Genomic DNA, 15,212 nt, shown 5'->3' on the forward strand with positions numbered 1-15,212 from the left:
TGATGGGGAATCCTCAAAAGTCTCTGTGAAGAAAGATGTCCTATTGAGGGGGTCAAGAAGAGGTATGAGGCAACACCAATTTTATAGTTGAAGAAGTTTAAATCTTGGTTTGTCAATTTTGGCCCTATGTAGGAAAGAAAACATGGAAGGAGGTGATCCCCTTGGAAGAGTTCAAAATGGGAAGGCTACATAAGTCCTTATATAATTATCTAAATCTAAGGACCTCCCTCATAGATACAATTAGACATGTATTTCAAGTGAGTAAAAAATGATCCTTCCATATCTTGATAAAGACAATAAAACATCCCTTGAATCTCATAATAAATGGGGCATCTATAGATCAGGTGACCCTCTAACTCTATCTCATTTATATGGAAAATATAATAGATATTATTGAGAAGGGGAAAATATCCCAAGAGAGACAGAAAATGTAAAAAGTATGATAGTAATATATATGCAGAATATGATATTGAAACTAGTAAGTTGATGAATCCATGACTGTAAGGTCTTTGGCATCATCATAATCATTGTTGTCATCTTCATTATCGTCATCATCACCACCATCATCTTTATCATTATTTTCATCATTTCATTATCATCATAATCACCATTCATGTCATCATCATCATCATCATCATCTCATCATCATTATGCACATTATCTTCAATTGTTCTTAGTTATAGGTGTCGTAAGAAATATCATCAACCCAAAGAATATTACGAGTGCTAGAAAATGGTCGTTAGGACACATGATATATGCAAGAGAAATAACAACTCTATTTTTAAGAGATGATCGATGATCATCATCATCACTACCATTATCATAATCATTATAATTTTCATCATCCCCATCATCATAATTAATGTAATTTGTATCTTCATTGTTCTCATCATCGCCATGGAAATCATCATCATCATTCATGCAATTATTGTTGTTGATGATGACCCAGACGAGAATAATGATAATGATGATCAGATGATGATGACTTGGAAGACGATGCCAAAGATAATGATTATGATTATGACCATGAAAACATTTAAAATTTGGGAAGATTAGCCTAGGTTATTAGCATCATCATCGTCATTGGAATTGTAACCCCCATCATCCTAATCATGTTTGTCATTATCACCACAATCACAATTCATGTCATCATCATCATATTCATTATCACGATCATCATAATTATTGACATTGTCATCAGTTGTTCATAATTATGCAATTTTCAGTGTCATAAAAAATATTATCAATGCAAAAAATATGGTGAGTGTTGGAAAAGGGATGGAAAAGTGAACAAAAAAATGGGGGCAACAATAGAAATAAAATTGGATGAAAAGTGGTAGAAACATAAGTAGATGCAAAAAAAGACACAAAAATTGGCATAGAAGTGGATGAAAAAGTAGATGCAATAGTTTATGAAAACTTCGACACAAAATAGGATTCAAATGTCGATGCAAAAGTGGAATAAAACATTGGTGCAATAGTAGGCATAAAAATAACAAATGTGGATACAACAACGAATGCAAAAAATAACGAAAACTTGGATGCAAAAAGATATGTAAATATGGACGAAACATGCGTGCAATAGCACACACAAAATTAGATGAAATATTGCACGCAAAAGAAGTGGATCTAAAAGTAGATGCAAAATGGGATGAAGAAAACATAAACAATATTTGATGCAAACTTGGAAACAAAAGAGGATGCAAATGTGGATGAAAAAGTGGAAGCAAATGTGGGTTGCAATGCTAGGCACAAGATATGGCATAAATTGTGGCACAAGAGAAGTGGATGAGAAAGTGGATGTAACAACAAACACAAAAAAATATGCAAACTTAGTTGCGAGACAAAATGAAATAAGGGATGTAAAAGTGGATGAAAACATGGGTGCAATAGGAGAAAGAAAATCGGATGCAAAATATGGATGAAATGGAAGTAGATGCAAAAGAAGATACAAAATGAGATGCAAAACACAAAACAAAAGTGGATGCAAAAATAGTTGTAATATTTGATGCATAATAGGATTCAAATATGGATGCAAAATTGGAATAAAACATGGGTACAATGGCAAGTACAAAACATGGAAAAAATTGTGGCACAACAAAAGTGATTGTAATGATAGATGAAAAAAAGAAGCAAATGAAGATGCAAAATAAGATGCAAAAAGGGATGGAAAGGTGGATGTAAACATGTGTGCAAAAATGGATGTAAAATAGGATGCAAAAGTTGACACAACGAAATTCGATGCAAAAGTAGATGCAATATGAGACACAAAATGTGATGCAAATCTTGACACAAAAGTGGATACAAAAAGGGATGCAAAAATAAATGTAAAAGTCGTTGAAAACGTGGATGTATATGAGGACGCAATCATGGATGAAAAACTAGAAGCAAAAAATGGGTGCAAAGGGAGGTGGCAAACTAGGTGCAAATTATGGCACTAGAAAATTGGATGCAATAGTGGACATAGTAACAAATGAAAAAGAGGATGTAAATATGGATGCAAAACCTGATGAAAAAGTGGATGTAGTAAAAGTAGATACAAAAGTAGATTCAAAACTAGACACAAAACTTGATGCAAAACTTTCCGCAAAGGGGATGAAAAAAATGATGCAAAAATGGAGGCAAAAAATGATTTAAAATATGATGCAAAAGAGGATTCAACAGATGATGCAAAATTTGATGCAAGTGTAGATGCAGAAAGTGGATGTAATAAAGGATGAAAATGTTGGTGAAACAAAATTAGGTGAAAAAATTGATGCAAAACATGTGCAAAGTATGGCACAAAACTTGGCATAAAACCTGGTGTAAAACTTGGTGTAAAACTTGATGCAAAACCTATTACAATACCTAGTGCTAAACTTGGTGTAAGATTGGATGCAGTGCAAACTTTGTGTCAATTTTTGCACCCTATTTGATAAATGGACACAAATAACACGAAAAATGGGCTCTATGCACAAAAAAGAAAGAAAAAAGGGACAATAATCATAGGGTTTTGTTTTAGTGTCAAGTGAAGAGGAAGTTTCGATATGAACATCTTCTTTGACCAAAGTAGATTCTAGATCTAAATTAAAATTTTCAAGAGAAACTGAAAGATCATATGATGAGCTTGGGAATTCATCGTGACATGCAGAAATAGAGTTATCATCATTGGAATGATCACTGCCCAAGGTTGGGGGTTCATTAGGAAATTTGATTGTATTAGATTCTCGACTGAGATTAGCAGATTGAGAATCATTCAAGAATGGAAACACAATATCTTGACATGGAACATTCTAAAAAAGGGAGGAAATATTGAAATCGTGTTCCCCTTTCTTCTCCTCTACCTACGTAATGTGACTGCTTTGTATCTAATCGCAATTTGAGCCAACATCTTGAGAATCAAGATAATGTGAAGAACTACTTAGTGGAGCAGATCGATCAAGCTGATCATGATATAAAGAGTCAAGATATGTAGATGATAGAGGATAATAAAAATTTGGATTAGCTTTGAGACTAGAGTTGTGAATAGTGACAACATCTTATGAAACATAGGAGTTAGTTGTCGTTGTACGCTTCATAAGCCATTATAGGCTTTCCTCCATTGAATCTGAATCATCCAAAGTGGAAGGAGAATGACAAGATGGGCTTGACATTTGATTCAAAAATTTCCCAATTTCACAACCACTACAAAGAGGCATCCGCATCGGGATAGGAAAGGGAGGAGTAGTAAGAACAAAAGGAGCAGTAAAATTCTCCTCTAAAATTTTAGGTTCCAGACGATTCACAAGATTTTGGGAAGAAAACAAATCAGGAGGTTTAGGTTCAATGTATGAAGAGATAAGAACCAAGCGCTCAAAATCTTGTTTCAAGAAATTCCAGTTCATATGTATTTTAGGAATTTCATAACAGAGGTGAAGGAATCGATCAAAAAAATCCCCAACTAACTCATTAGGCTTCATTCCTAAAATATTTATTCTTCCACACATATCTCAGTAGTTATACTTATCGATGTCTTTATGAAGCTTCTTGGAAAGTTGGTCGAATGGATGGATAGAAGCAGTGGGTAATGTATGACACCGTCAATTAACACGACGTTCAAATGTGAGGGTGAGTAATCCAGCGATGATATCTTTGGAACATATTTTGTGAGAAACACAAAGAGGGGAAACTTGAAACATATTTTTATGGAAAGTTGATTCACCCTTACCATCAAAATTAAATTGAGACAAGTTATCAATAACTTCCACAGGGATGGTACAATTATGTTCTTTAGAAAAACATCCTCAAATTATTATTTGTGGAAGAGAAATTTTAAATAAAAGATTCAAAGAAAATTCAATGGGCACAGTTTGTCATCTGGCCGTCCTTAAAGCACCATTTCATGGACAGTGTTGGAAATCCATCAACCAAAGGGGATCTCCCTGATATGATGTCCCAATTAGACCTCACACCATTTGGTGTAGGAGTCTCATCCAGTATAAAGGCCCAATTTCCAAATCCTTAAAGAACCTTGACACAGTGATGCAATGGTGTTTTGAAAAGCATGATAGGTGTGCCTAGTGACCATGCAGTTGTGATTGTGTCAAGGTTATTTTACTGCAAAAGGAGGATAAAATTGATCCTATAAGTGAGAGGTAATATTACCACCGATGAAGAGCAACACATGAACCAAAAAACATTGTCTAACATCAAGCGGAATAGTCCACAATGGATGTGACACTTGTTATGATGAACATCAAGGAAAGATTTGTCTAGTATCCTATGGAATATTCCACACGGATGGGACAATGATAACAACAATTACAACACATTCATAATAAGATAAGCACTGAAATAACTGAAATAGTTCAACTATGTTAGTACATGTGAAACAAAAAATGAAATACAAACGCCCACATAATAGTCTTACAAACATTCACAGTCCATGCATGAACAATATGTCAACCTTAAAAGGCTTATGTTATTAAGAAAAATTTCCAAGGCACATATTTGAAATGTACATCACTAGCCCCAATAGTGGGACATTGAAGCCACTCCTTCATCCTCAAAGAAATAGATGATCTCTTTAATGCCTTGCAGGAGGAGGCAAGGTGAAAAATTCTTTGCTCATACAGTTAGGGGGTATATATAAACAAGGGGTGATGCTTCCCCTTTGTGACTCTTTGACTACCCTCATTACTGTTCAACTTCCTATGAATTTTCAAATTACATGACTCTCCATATTCATGTGTGTCCTTTGGACTTCCACTTGACAATACTTTTGGATATAATATACATGGTTCACAATAATGATGTCAAATATGACAACTCATGAAAAGACATGACATGGTGTTGCTAATGTAAACTAATTTCATGGTGTGGTAGTGCCAAGCCACTGCTACTACTGTGAGTCACGTCTTCTTGAGCATAATCTTGTCTTCCACCTCCTCATGGCTTGGTGACATGAATATTCAATGGTCTCAAGCCTTGGGTTGTGGTTACGAGTTGGTGTCCCTTTGATTTTCCTTGATGGATCAACTTGCATAATTAGCTACAATAATGTCATTTGCATGTCTTCCAGCATCATCCTACCGATTTCATGCATCTACAATTCACTCATGATGAGATGACATCAACCTGAAAACCTCTTCGCCTAATATGGTGCATTTAGCCTCAAATATTGAGCCGGAATTGAGTTGCAGGTTGACGAGGGAGGCTCAGGGACTGCAAATTGCACATTCCCAGTAGCCACGGCTGAGGTATGATGGTTGGAACTACAAAATGTTCAGTCCAAGCTAAGATGAGGGACAATCCCTGCAAAGTTTTGAGATATAGTGAGTCTGGCTAAAGGAGGGGCCACTATGGAAGGTTTCTGTATAGCTTGGGAGGGGAAGGATGACTAAATTTTGAATAATTCTTGGAGACAGTGGGTTAGTATGAGGGGTTGACTATTGAAGGTAGCCTCTGTGTAGGTCTAGAAGGGAAGGCTGATAGAAAATATTGTGCAATTCGCGAAGGGATGTTTGGGTCTTCAGCTCCGAAATTGTGCAATGCAGTAGTCGGGGGGACAGGAACTGCGCATTGAGCAGATCCAAGGGTCAAGGTCATAGCTTGTTGATTGGAACTGCATAATGGATAGTCCAGGCTTGCTGGATGATGCCAAGTTCAATGATCAGGGAGCTTCTTCTAAAAAGGCCAAGTGCTACACCTGTGAGACTGACATGTCAATTGATGAAGCTTCCACTATGTCCTAACACTTAGAATACTTTATAAGTCAATAACATTGATCACCCATGAAACATGAACAACAATTTCTCTTCTGTGTGACCACTTCAACACCAACTATGACAAGTGCGACATGTAAGATAGATGTTATGAAGACTGTGAAAATACTTGTACAACAATGCTCAAAACTTTGTGCCTGAATGTGACAGGTGTTTACATGGTTAGGAAAACTCATAGACACAAATTTGAGTCCTTCGAACTACCAAAATGATCTTATGCATAATTTACGACAACCAGCATGCAAAAATATGACACATCTCCTATCTTGTGAAAGGGGATGACACACTTAGTAGAAACACATGGAAAGGCTTTCAATATTTCCAAGCGTAGATGCTATTGAAGACATAATGATATAACAATGTTAAGTTGTCCTTAATACTACACTAAGAGGTGCATTTCAACTTCATTAAATATCTTCTTTGTTCTTCATGCCTACCCTCCAAAGGGATGTGAATTAGATGGAGTCTTCATGTGGTCCTCATCTGCTATCTTCTATCATACCTTAAGGTTCCTTCATTTTCTGATATGATGATTGTCTTTTCTACTCATCCCCTTAAGTGTCATCTAGCATGTCCTCCTTCTTCATCTGCTTCTTCACCATCTTGCCATAGCATGGTAGAATTCCTGTATCTTCAATCCACTCATGACAAGACAACATTAGTCTGATAAACCGCTATCCTAAGGTAGAGAACTTGGATTGACGAAGTGGGATGGCATTGAGTGATAGGTCATTGGAAAAGGTCTAGTTACTGTGCAATTGCGTAGTTAAATCTGCAAAGGGTTGAACTTTATCCTTGAGAATGCATAGTGCCCTATTCAGGCTAGATAAAGGGAAATTTGTACACAATCCTTGCCGAGGAAAAAACTTGCACAATGCCTTTTGTAACCTATTTATATCATGTCAATGACTGGGGGAATATTTTGAACCACCCCCCAACGCTTCTTACATTTAAAAAAGAGGGGGGTTTGAAAAGATGATTTTTGAATCCTGCCTCTACTGATGGGTTGTCCTCACGATGATTTCAGATCCCCGTCTCCAAAATTGTAAACCCCCTACCCCCCAAAACTCGTCGCCCATTCACTATGCTCCTGCCAATGACTGAGTACAACTCTGCTAATGACATTTGTCAACTTCTCATTCACTCCAAATCATCTAACTATTATACTATTTGATTCGTATGATTAAAATTCCCTCTCCCATCAATGTCCATTGCCCAAATGGTTAAACCTCACAAAATAAATTAATGGCAATGCGTTTTCCTCATTCCTTTTATTCATTTCATTTTGCAACTACACAGGCTCGTTACAAGCAGTATCAGTGTACAACATCTACCACTCCACCAACTAGTCAATTGCTCGGTAAATGACCTATTTACATCAAATTTCTTCTTTCATCGTGTCATCTTCTAAAGGGAAGTCAAAAGTGGTTGTAGAAAATCCATTATTGCCCCCTATTATAAATTTAGAAAAACTTCCATTTGTTGACCAGCAATACAAAATTTCTGAAACCTAATGTGAGTTTGACCTCAATGAACTTCACAACTGGGCTAAACATAAATTCTTAGATGCTGGTGATGAATTGAGTATATGAGACTCCCTCCTTCCTCAATTAATTTTCCCTCAAACTCATTCCTTTCCTGAATTCGTAACCTCGTGTCAGTTTAAGTATATCGCAAGCCAGAGAGCTATTATTGCCCAAAAAAATCATATCTTGTTTACAATTTCCCCTAGGTCAATATGAAAAATTCTTCAAATTAATCCCTCAGCCCCTTTACATCCCTTTTCTATAGATTCTATCATGGAAATCTATCATAAAATTACTCTTTCTTAGAGAACCAAAATTTTTGAAATATTTTTACTTAAAAATGAAAAATTTCCAAGAGCAAGTCCACCATACTATTCCTCATTATTTCCAGATATGACTAAATAGGTTATTTCAATGGTTTCATGCCTATTATGTTATCCAACCGATCAGTGGGTTGATGAAGTCATTCAAGGATTCTTATCAGTGTTTTTAGTAGGTGATAAACCATCACTTATTTTCAATTACAGTGAATTTTTGGGACAATCTATTCATGATTAGTTTCTAAAGTTTTCTACTAAATGAACGTTCAAATACAAATCAATTCATGTGTACTTGTTCTTATTCTATCAAGCAAATAGATTTAAGTTTCCATTACAAAATCTAGCTGAACAGGGAAGTGCTCAATCTGTAATTCATTGGACTTCCTTGGCGAGGAAGAACACTAATGAATTTTCTTCAAGTGATTATGTAAATCAAATTTTACATATGGATTCGTGCATTCTTAGTAGTGATATTATTCCTATGATTTCAACTGAAATCAAAAAATTCTTCATATTAGTGAGCAGAGAAGAAGTGAAGATTGGTATTTATATCAAAATTACACAGAAATCAAAATATATGGATGTGAGCTTCCTCCATATGAACTACGAAATTTTGCGCCAATCATAATTTTTTCATTAGAATATATTAGACAAATGATGAACATGGATGAAATGAATTAGTGTCAGCTAAAAAGAAGTCTCAATTTAAGTTGCAAGTACAGATTGTACCATTCATTTGTACCACTAGAGCAATAGCGAAGGAGGCAGACCTTCCCTTGAAACATACGAAGTCTTAATTAAGGTTTTCCCAGTCTTATAATCCCTTGGCAATTATATCTAAGCTAAGGGTAGAACATAAAACTACACCTTATGCACACACACCTAGAACAAAAATATAATAATACGTGAATCAAGAAGAATGACAATATAATACATTGGAGGAAGCAAAAGAACATGTTTTCATTTCGACAACATCATAGACTCTATTTCCCCAAGAGAAGCAAGCTAAGAGTGTAAGGGAAAGTGTTTCTCCTTCTGTTTCAGAAGTTCAAGAGATAGATTTCGTAATGTTTAATAAAATAAGGAAAAGTAATACTCTCGAAGAATAATTTCAGGAAGAAAGTTCACATGAACAAACAACAATAGCACTGACAAGTCCTAATGCTACAACTTTTCCAAGAATTGTGGATATTTTCACCAATTCTCTTGTATCCTCAGTTTCTCAAAGTGCAATAGAAACATCTCAGACATAAGATCCAACTTAGAGTGCAACAAAACCAAGTGTTTTGCTAGATATATGGAGATTAAAATAAAAAATGAAGCAATTAAGGGCACTACCTATTCTAAATTTTGGAAGGAAACTTTAGCTTCTCAGCACACTCTTCTTTCTGTAACTAATACTAAGAAAGGAAAATTTCAGATGGCCATCCTGGAGCCTAAGGATCCATTCCCTAGGACTCCAAAAGATTATAAGAAATGTATTTTTTCTTTTGATACTAAACAAATTCATGCTATTGACCAGACTGAGTCACACAAGAAAGCTGGGGAAATTATCTATTACACTTTGACTAGCTCAGCTATGGAAACATCAAAGCTACAAGTTTCCTTAAATAATATTCAGTCATAATTAAAGTTGTAAGAAATATAATTTTTTGCTAAGGATACTAAGATTAAATATTTAGAATATCGAGTGATTGAGCTAGGATATGATCCTAGTGATGTGAAAGGAGTTGAATAAATTATCAAGGGACAAAATGTTGATATCTTAGCATTAAGGAAGCAGCTTATACTCCCTAGTACAGAGGATCCACAAACTAAAGAGGTTGGTGAATTGGAAAAGGAGAAATAAATATGTTCGAGATCATAATTGAACATAATTTACAAATAGAGAAGATGGAGAACGACTTGAAGACATTTCTAAAAGAAATAGAAAAACAAGCTAATGTATCAGCCACTATTCCCATAGAAACAACTTCCATTCCAGGTACTTCAACAATAGGAACTTCTATTGCAGCAACCATTACAACAAAAAAAGAGTCCACTAATTCAGGAATTGATTTAGCTTAATCTGTGGGGGATTTATCATTAGAAGGTCAAGAGATTGAAAAGTTAAAGGCCAAACTTAACAATCTTCAAGAGTAGAAAATCAAAACTGGCAATTCTTACTTGTTAGAATTACAGAAGATTCATAGGTTGACTTAGAGAATGGTGGCCCTTGAAAATGAGTCTACTATTGCTCAAAGTATTGCACAAGCCAACAAAAATATCTAGTTAGATATCAATGAATCCATAACTTAGTTGTGGCCTTCAATAGAAATCACTTTTGAATAAGAACAGTTATTAGAGAAACCAAAAGAAGTAATATCAAAAGTGAAGAAGAACCTGGGTCATAAACTAGGAGATGTAGTAGCAATAATCAGGATTTTAAATTCTAAAACAAGGGAAGAGATTGAATATTATGAGATTGAAGATAGGACTGAGACCATTCTGGAAGTTAGGAGGATACATACCAAGAGAAATTTAATGTCACAATTAGAAAAAAAGTGTCATAATCAAGAAGCTAACATCAATAAGTTTCATAAAAAAATCATTGTGCTACATTAGAAAGGACTTCCAGGTTTGGGAGGGATAGGAGACAGACTGGTTCCTCTTAAATAATACTGGCGTAGATGGAATTTATTGCTGTAGGTAAATTCAAATTTACTAAGATCAAGGGAACCATTATATGAAAGGCTTTGATTGAAGGATTGAGTTTTTGTTTACTAATCGAGCATGAGATTAAACACTTGTTCATATTCAAGCCCAAATTTTAGAAATACATTGAAGTGGACAAGGCATACAAGAAATTGATAAATTTTTCCCTTCTTGATGAAGGCAGATCAGAAAAAATATGTTAGCTCATTGATTGACAACTCAATAAGTTTTCAGCGGCATGCAACAAATTTTTAGCAACAAGGTGCAGGTTTCTAGGAGCAAAGGGACAGATAGCTAAGAAAAAAGCAAAATAACAAATTTATAGCCTCAGTCATTAGAATAAGCCTCAAATTTTGTGCAAGATATCCAAGCAGTTCATATTTTCTATTTTCTACTTCTAATTTTTCAATTAGTTTCAAAATATATTTTGTAAATAAATATTTATTTTTTTAATCAAGATATTTTGAATAAAATTCTATCAATACTTTTGAGATCAAATGATAAAGGGTTGAACCCTCGTGATAAACTAGTACAAGAAGTATCAGCGTACAACATCTTCCACTGCACCAACCAAGCTAAATGACTTTTTTACATCATATTTCGTCTTTCAGCATGTCTTGTTCTAAATGAAAGTAAAAAATACTGATAGAAAACCCATTATTGCCACCTGTTATAGATTTAGACAAATTGCCCATTATTGACCAGCAATACAAGATTTATGACACCCAATGTGAGTTTGACCTATATGAACTTCACAACTGGGCTAAAAAAATATTATTGGATTCTAGTGATGAATTTAGTATATGGTACTCTCCCCTTCCTCAAGTCATTCTCCCTCAGACTCATTTCTTTCCTGAGTTTGTAACCTGTTGTCACATTGGGTATATCTCGAGTTAGAGATCTATTATTTTCAAAAAAAATGATATCTTGTTTATAATATCCCCTGAGTCAATATGCCAAATTCTTCAAATAAAACCATTAGCCTATATGCATCCTTTTTATGTATATTATCTCATGGAAATCTATCAAAAACTTACTTTGCCTAAGAGAGCCAAAATTTTTGAAATATTTTTACCTGAAAATGCAAAATTGCTAAGAACAAGTCCACCATACGCTTCCTCAATGTTTCCAGAGGTGACTAGATAGGTTATTTCAAAGTTTTAAGGTCTATTATGTTATCCAATCGATCAGTGGGTCGATGAATTCATTTTAGGATCTTTATCATAGTTTTGAGTTGTTGATAAACCATCACTTATGTTCAATTCCAATTTTTTTGGCAGAAGCTATTCATGACCAGCTTCTAAAGTTTTCTAGTGAAGGAGCCTTCCAATACAAATTAGTTCCTATATACTAGTTGTTGCTTTATCAAGCAAACTAATTTTACTTTCCATTACAAAAGCTAGATGAAAAGGGAAATCCTCTGTCTATAATTCATTTGAATTCCTTCATGAGGAATAACAATAATTAATTTTCTTTCAGTGATTATGTAAATCAATTTCTACGTATGGATTTGGGCTTTCTCAGTAGTGATATTATTCCCAGGATTTTACCTGAAATCAAAAGAATCCTTCACCTTAGTGAGCAAACGAGAAGTGGAGATTGGTATTGAGATCAAAATTACATAGAAATCAGAGTATATGGATGTGAGCTTCCTCCATACAAATTGCCAAAGTTTGTCCCAATCAAAATTCTCACATTAGAATATATTAGACAAATCATGAACATGGATGAGTTGCATTTTTTATAAACTAAAAATAGGCCTTAATTTAAGTTAAAAGTATAGATTGGACCATTCATTTGTGACACCACAACAACAATGAAGGAGGCAAGCCTTCTCTTGAAATAGATGAAGTTTAAATTAAGCTTTACCTGATCTTGTGATCCCTGGGGGATTATATCTAAGCTAAGGGTAGAACAATAAACTACAACGTATGCACACACACCCATACCAAAAATAAAACAATGGGTGAATCAAGAAGAATGGGAAGAAAATACATTGCAAGAAGTAGAAGGACATGTTTTCATTTCAACAACATCACAGACTCTAGTTCGAGAAGAGAAGCAGGCTACGAGAGTAAGGGAAAGTGTTTCACCTTCTGTTTAGAATGTCAAGAGATAGATTTCATAATGTTTAAGAAAATAAAGAAAATTAATCCTCTTGAAGAATAATTGCAGTAAGAAAGTTCACAGGAACAACAACATTGGCACTGACATGTCCTCATGCTACAACTTTTCCAAGAATTAATGATATTTTCTCAATTTCTCCTGTATCCTTAGTTTCTCAATGTGCATTAGAAACATACCAGATACAAGGTCCAACTTAGAGTGGAACACAACAAAGTATTTTCACTAGATATAGGGAGATGAAAATTAAAAAAAGAAGCATTAAAGGCCACTACTTATTCTGAATTTTGGAAGCAAACTTCAGCTTCTCAGCACAAAATTCTTTCTACACTCGATACTGAGAAAGGACAATTTCAGATGGCCCTCCTAGAATGTAAAGTTCCATTGTGTAGGACTGCAGAAGATTATAAGAAATCTATTTTTCTTTTGATACTAAACAAATTCATGTTATTGACGAGATCGATTTACACAAGCTAGCTGGAGAAATGATTTATTCCACTTTGAGTAGCTCAACTATGGCAGCATCCAAGCTGCAAATTTCATTAAATAATATTCAATCATATTTAAAGTTGGAAAAAATGTCATCCTTGGCAAAGGATACTAAGATTAAATCTTTAGAAGTTCTAGTGATTAAGCTAGAATATGATCCTAGCGATGTGAAAGTAGTTGAAGAAATGATCAAGAGAAAAAATGTTGATATCTTTGCATTAAGGGAGCAACTTAAACTTCCTACGACAGAGGATACACAAGCTCAAGAGGTTGGTGAATTGGAAAAGGAGAAAGAAAACATGTTCAAGATCATAGTTGAACAAAATCTACAGATATAGACGATGGAAACTGAGTCTGAGACTTTATTAAAAGAAAAAGAACAACAAGATAATGTATCAATAGTTATTCCCATAGAAGCAACTTCCATTGCAGGTACTTCAATAGGATGAACTTTGATTGCAGCAACCATTACAGCAGAAACACAGTCGACTAATTTAGCAGCTAATTTAGCTAAAGCTATGGGAGATTTATCATTAGAGGGTCAGGTGATAGAAAAGTTAAAAGCTGAACTTAACAATATTCACGAGCATAAAATAAAAACTGACAATTCTTACTTGTCAAAATTACAGAAGAGTCATAAGTTGACTTAGTTAATAGTGACCCTTGAAAATGAGTTTGTTATTACTCAAACTATTGCACAAGCCAAAGAAAATATCTGGCTGGATATTAATGAATCCATAACTTAGTTGTGGCCTTCAATAGAAATCATTTTTGAACAAGAACAATTACTGGAGATATAAAAATAAGTAATAGCAGAAGTAAAGAAGGTCCTAGGTCATAAACTAGGAGATGCAACACCAATCATCAGGATTTTAAATTCTAAAATGAAAGAAGAGCTTGACGATTATGAGATTGCAAATAGGACTGAAACCATTCTGGAGGTCATGAGGATACTTACCAAGAGAAATTTAATGCTGAAATTAGAAAGCAAGTATTATAATCTAGAAGCTAGCATCAATAATTTTCATAAAAAATTCAATTTGCTACATTAGAAAGGACTTCCAATTTTGCAAGGGATAGCTATAGCTATAGATAAATCCAAATTTTCTATGATCAAGGGAACCATTAGAGGAAAGGATTTTAATGAAGGATTGAGATTTGATTTACTAACTGAGCATGAGATTAAACACTTCTTCATAGTAAATCCCACCTTTCAGAAATACACTCGAGTGGAAAATACTTACAAGAAATTGATATAGTTTTCCATTCCTGATGAAGATAGATGGGAAAAAATATTCGAGTTCATTGATTGACAAGTCAACAGGTTTTTAGTAGTAGGCAACAATCTTTCAGCAACAGGATGCAAGTTTGTAGGAGAAAAGGAACAGATAGCTAAGAAAAGCAAGTGAATAATAGCTTTATAGCCTCAATGACTAGCATAAGCCTCGAATTTTGTGCATGACATCCAAGGAGTACAATTTTTTTTATTTTGTAGTTCTATTTTTTAATTAGTTTCAAAAGATATTTTGTAAATAAATATTGATTTTTTTAATCAAAATATTTTGAAGAAAACTCTATAAATACTTTGTAGATTGAAGTATGAAGGGTTGAACCCTTATGATAAATTAGTAGGAAAAACAATAATTCTCTAAATTTTTTTGAGATTAATAGAAGGATCCTAGATTCATCTTGAAGCAACTTGTGTTCCTGTGAGTACTTCTATTTTATTTATGTCCTATTTTTTTTTATCTCTGCATATGTTTGAAATTAATGGGAAAATATCGGTAAGATAAGTTGAATATCAATCTATCTGAAAA

This window comes from Pinus tabuliformis, chromosome 7, assembly GCF_031772625.1.
Source record: "Pinus tabuliformis cultivar Carrire ecotype Pingquan chromosome 7, CPIR1, whole genome shotgun sequence".
Lineage (NCBI taxonomy): Eukaryota > Viridiplantae > Streptophyta > Pinopsida > Pinales > Pinaceae > Pinus > Pinus tabuliformis.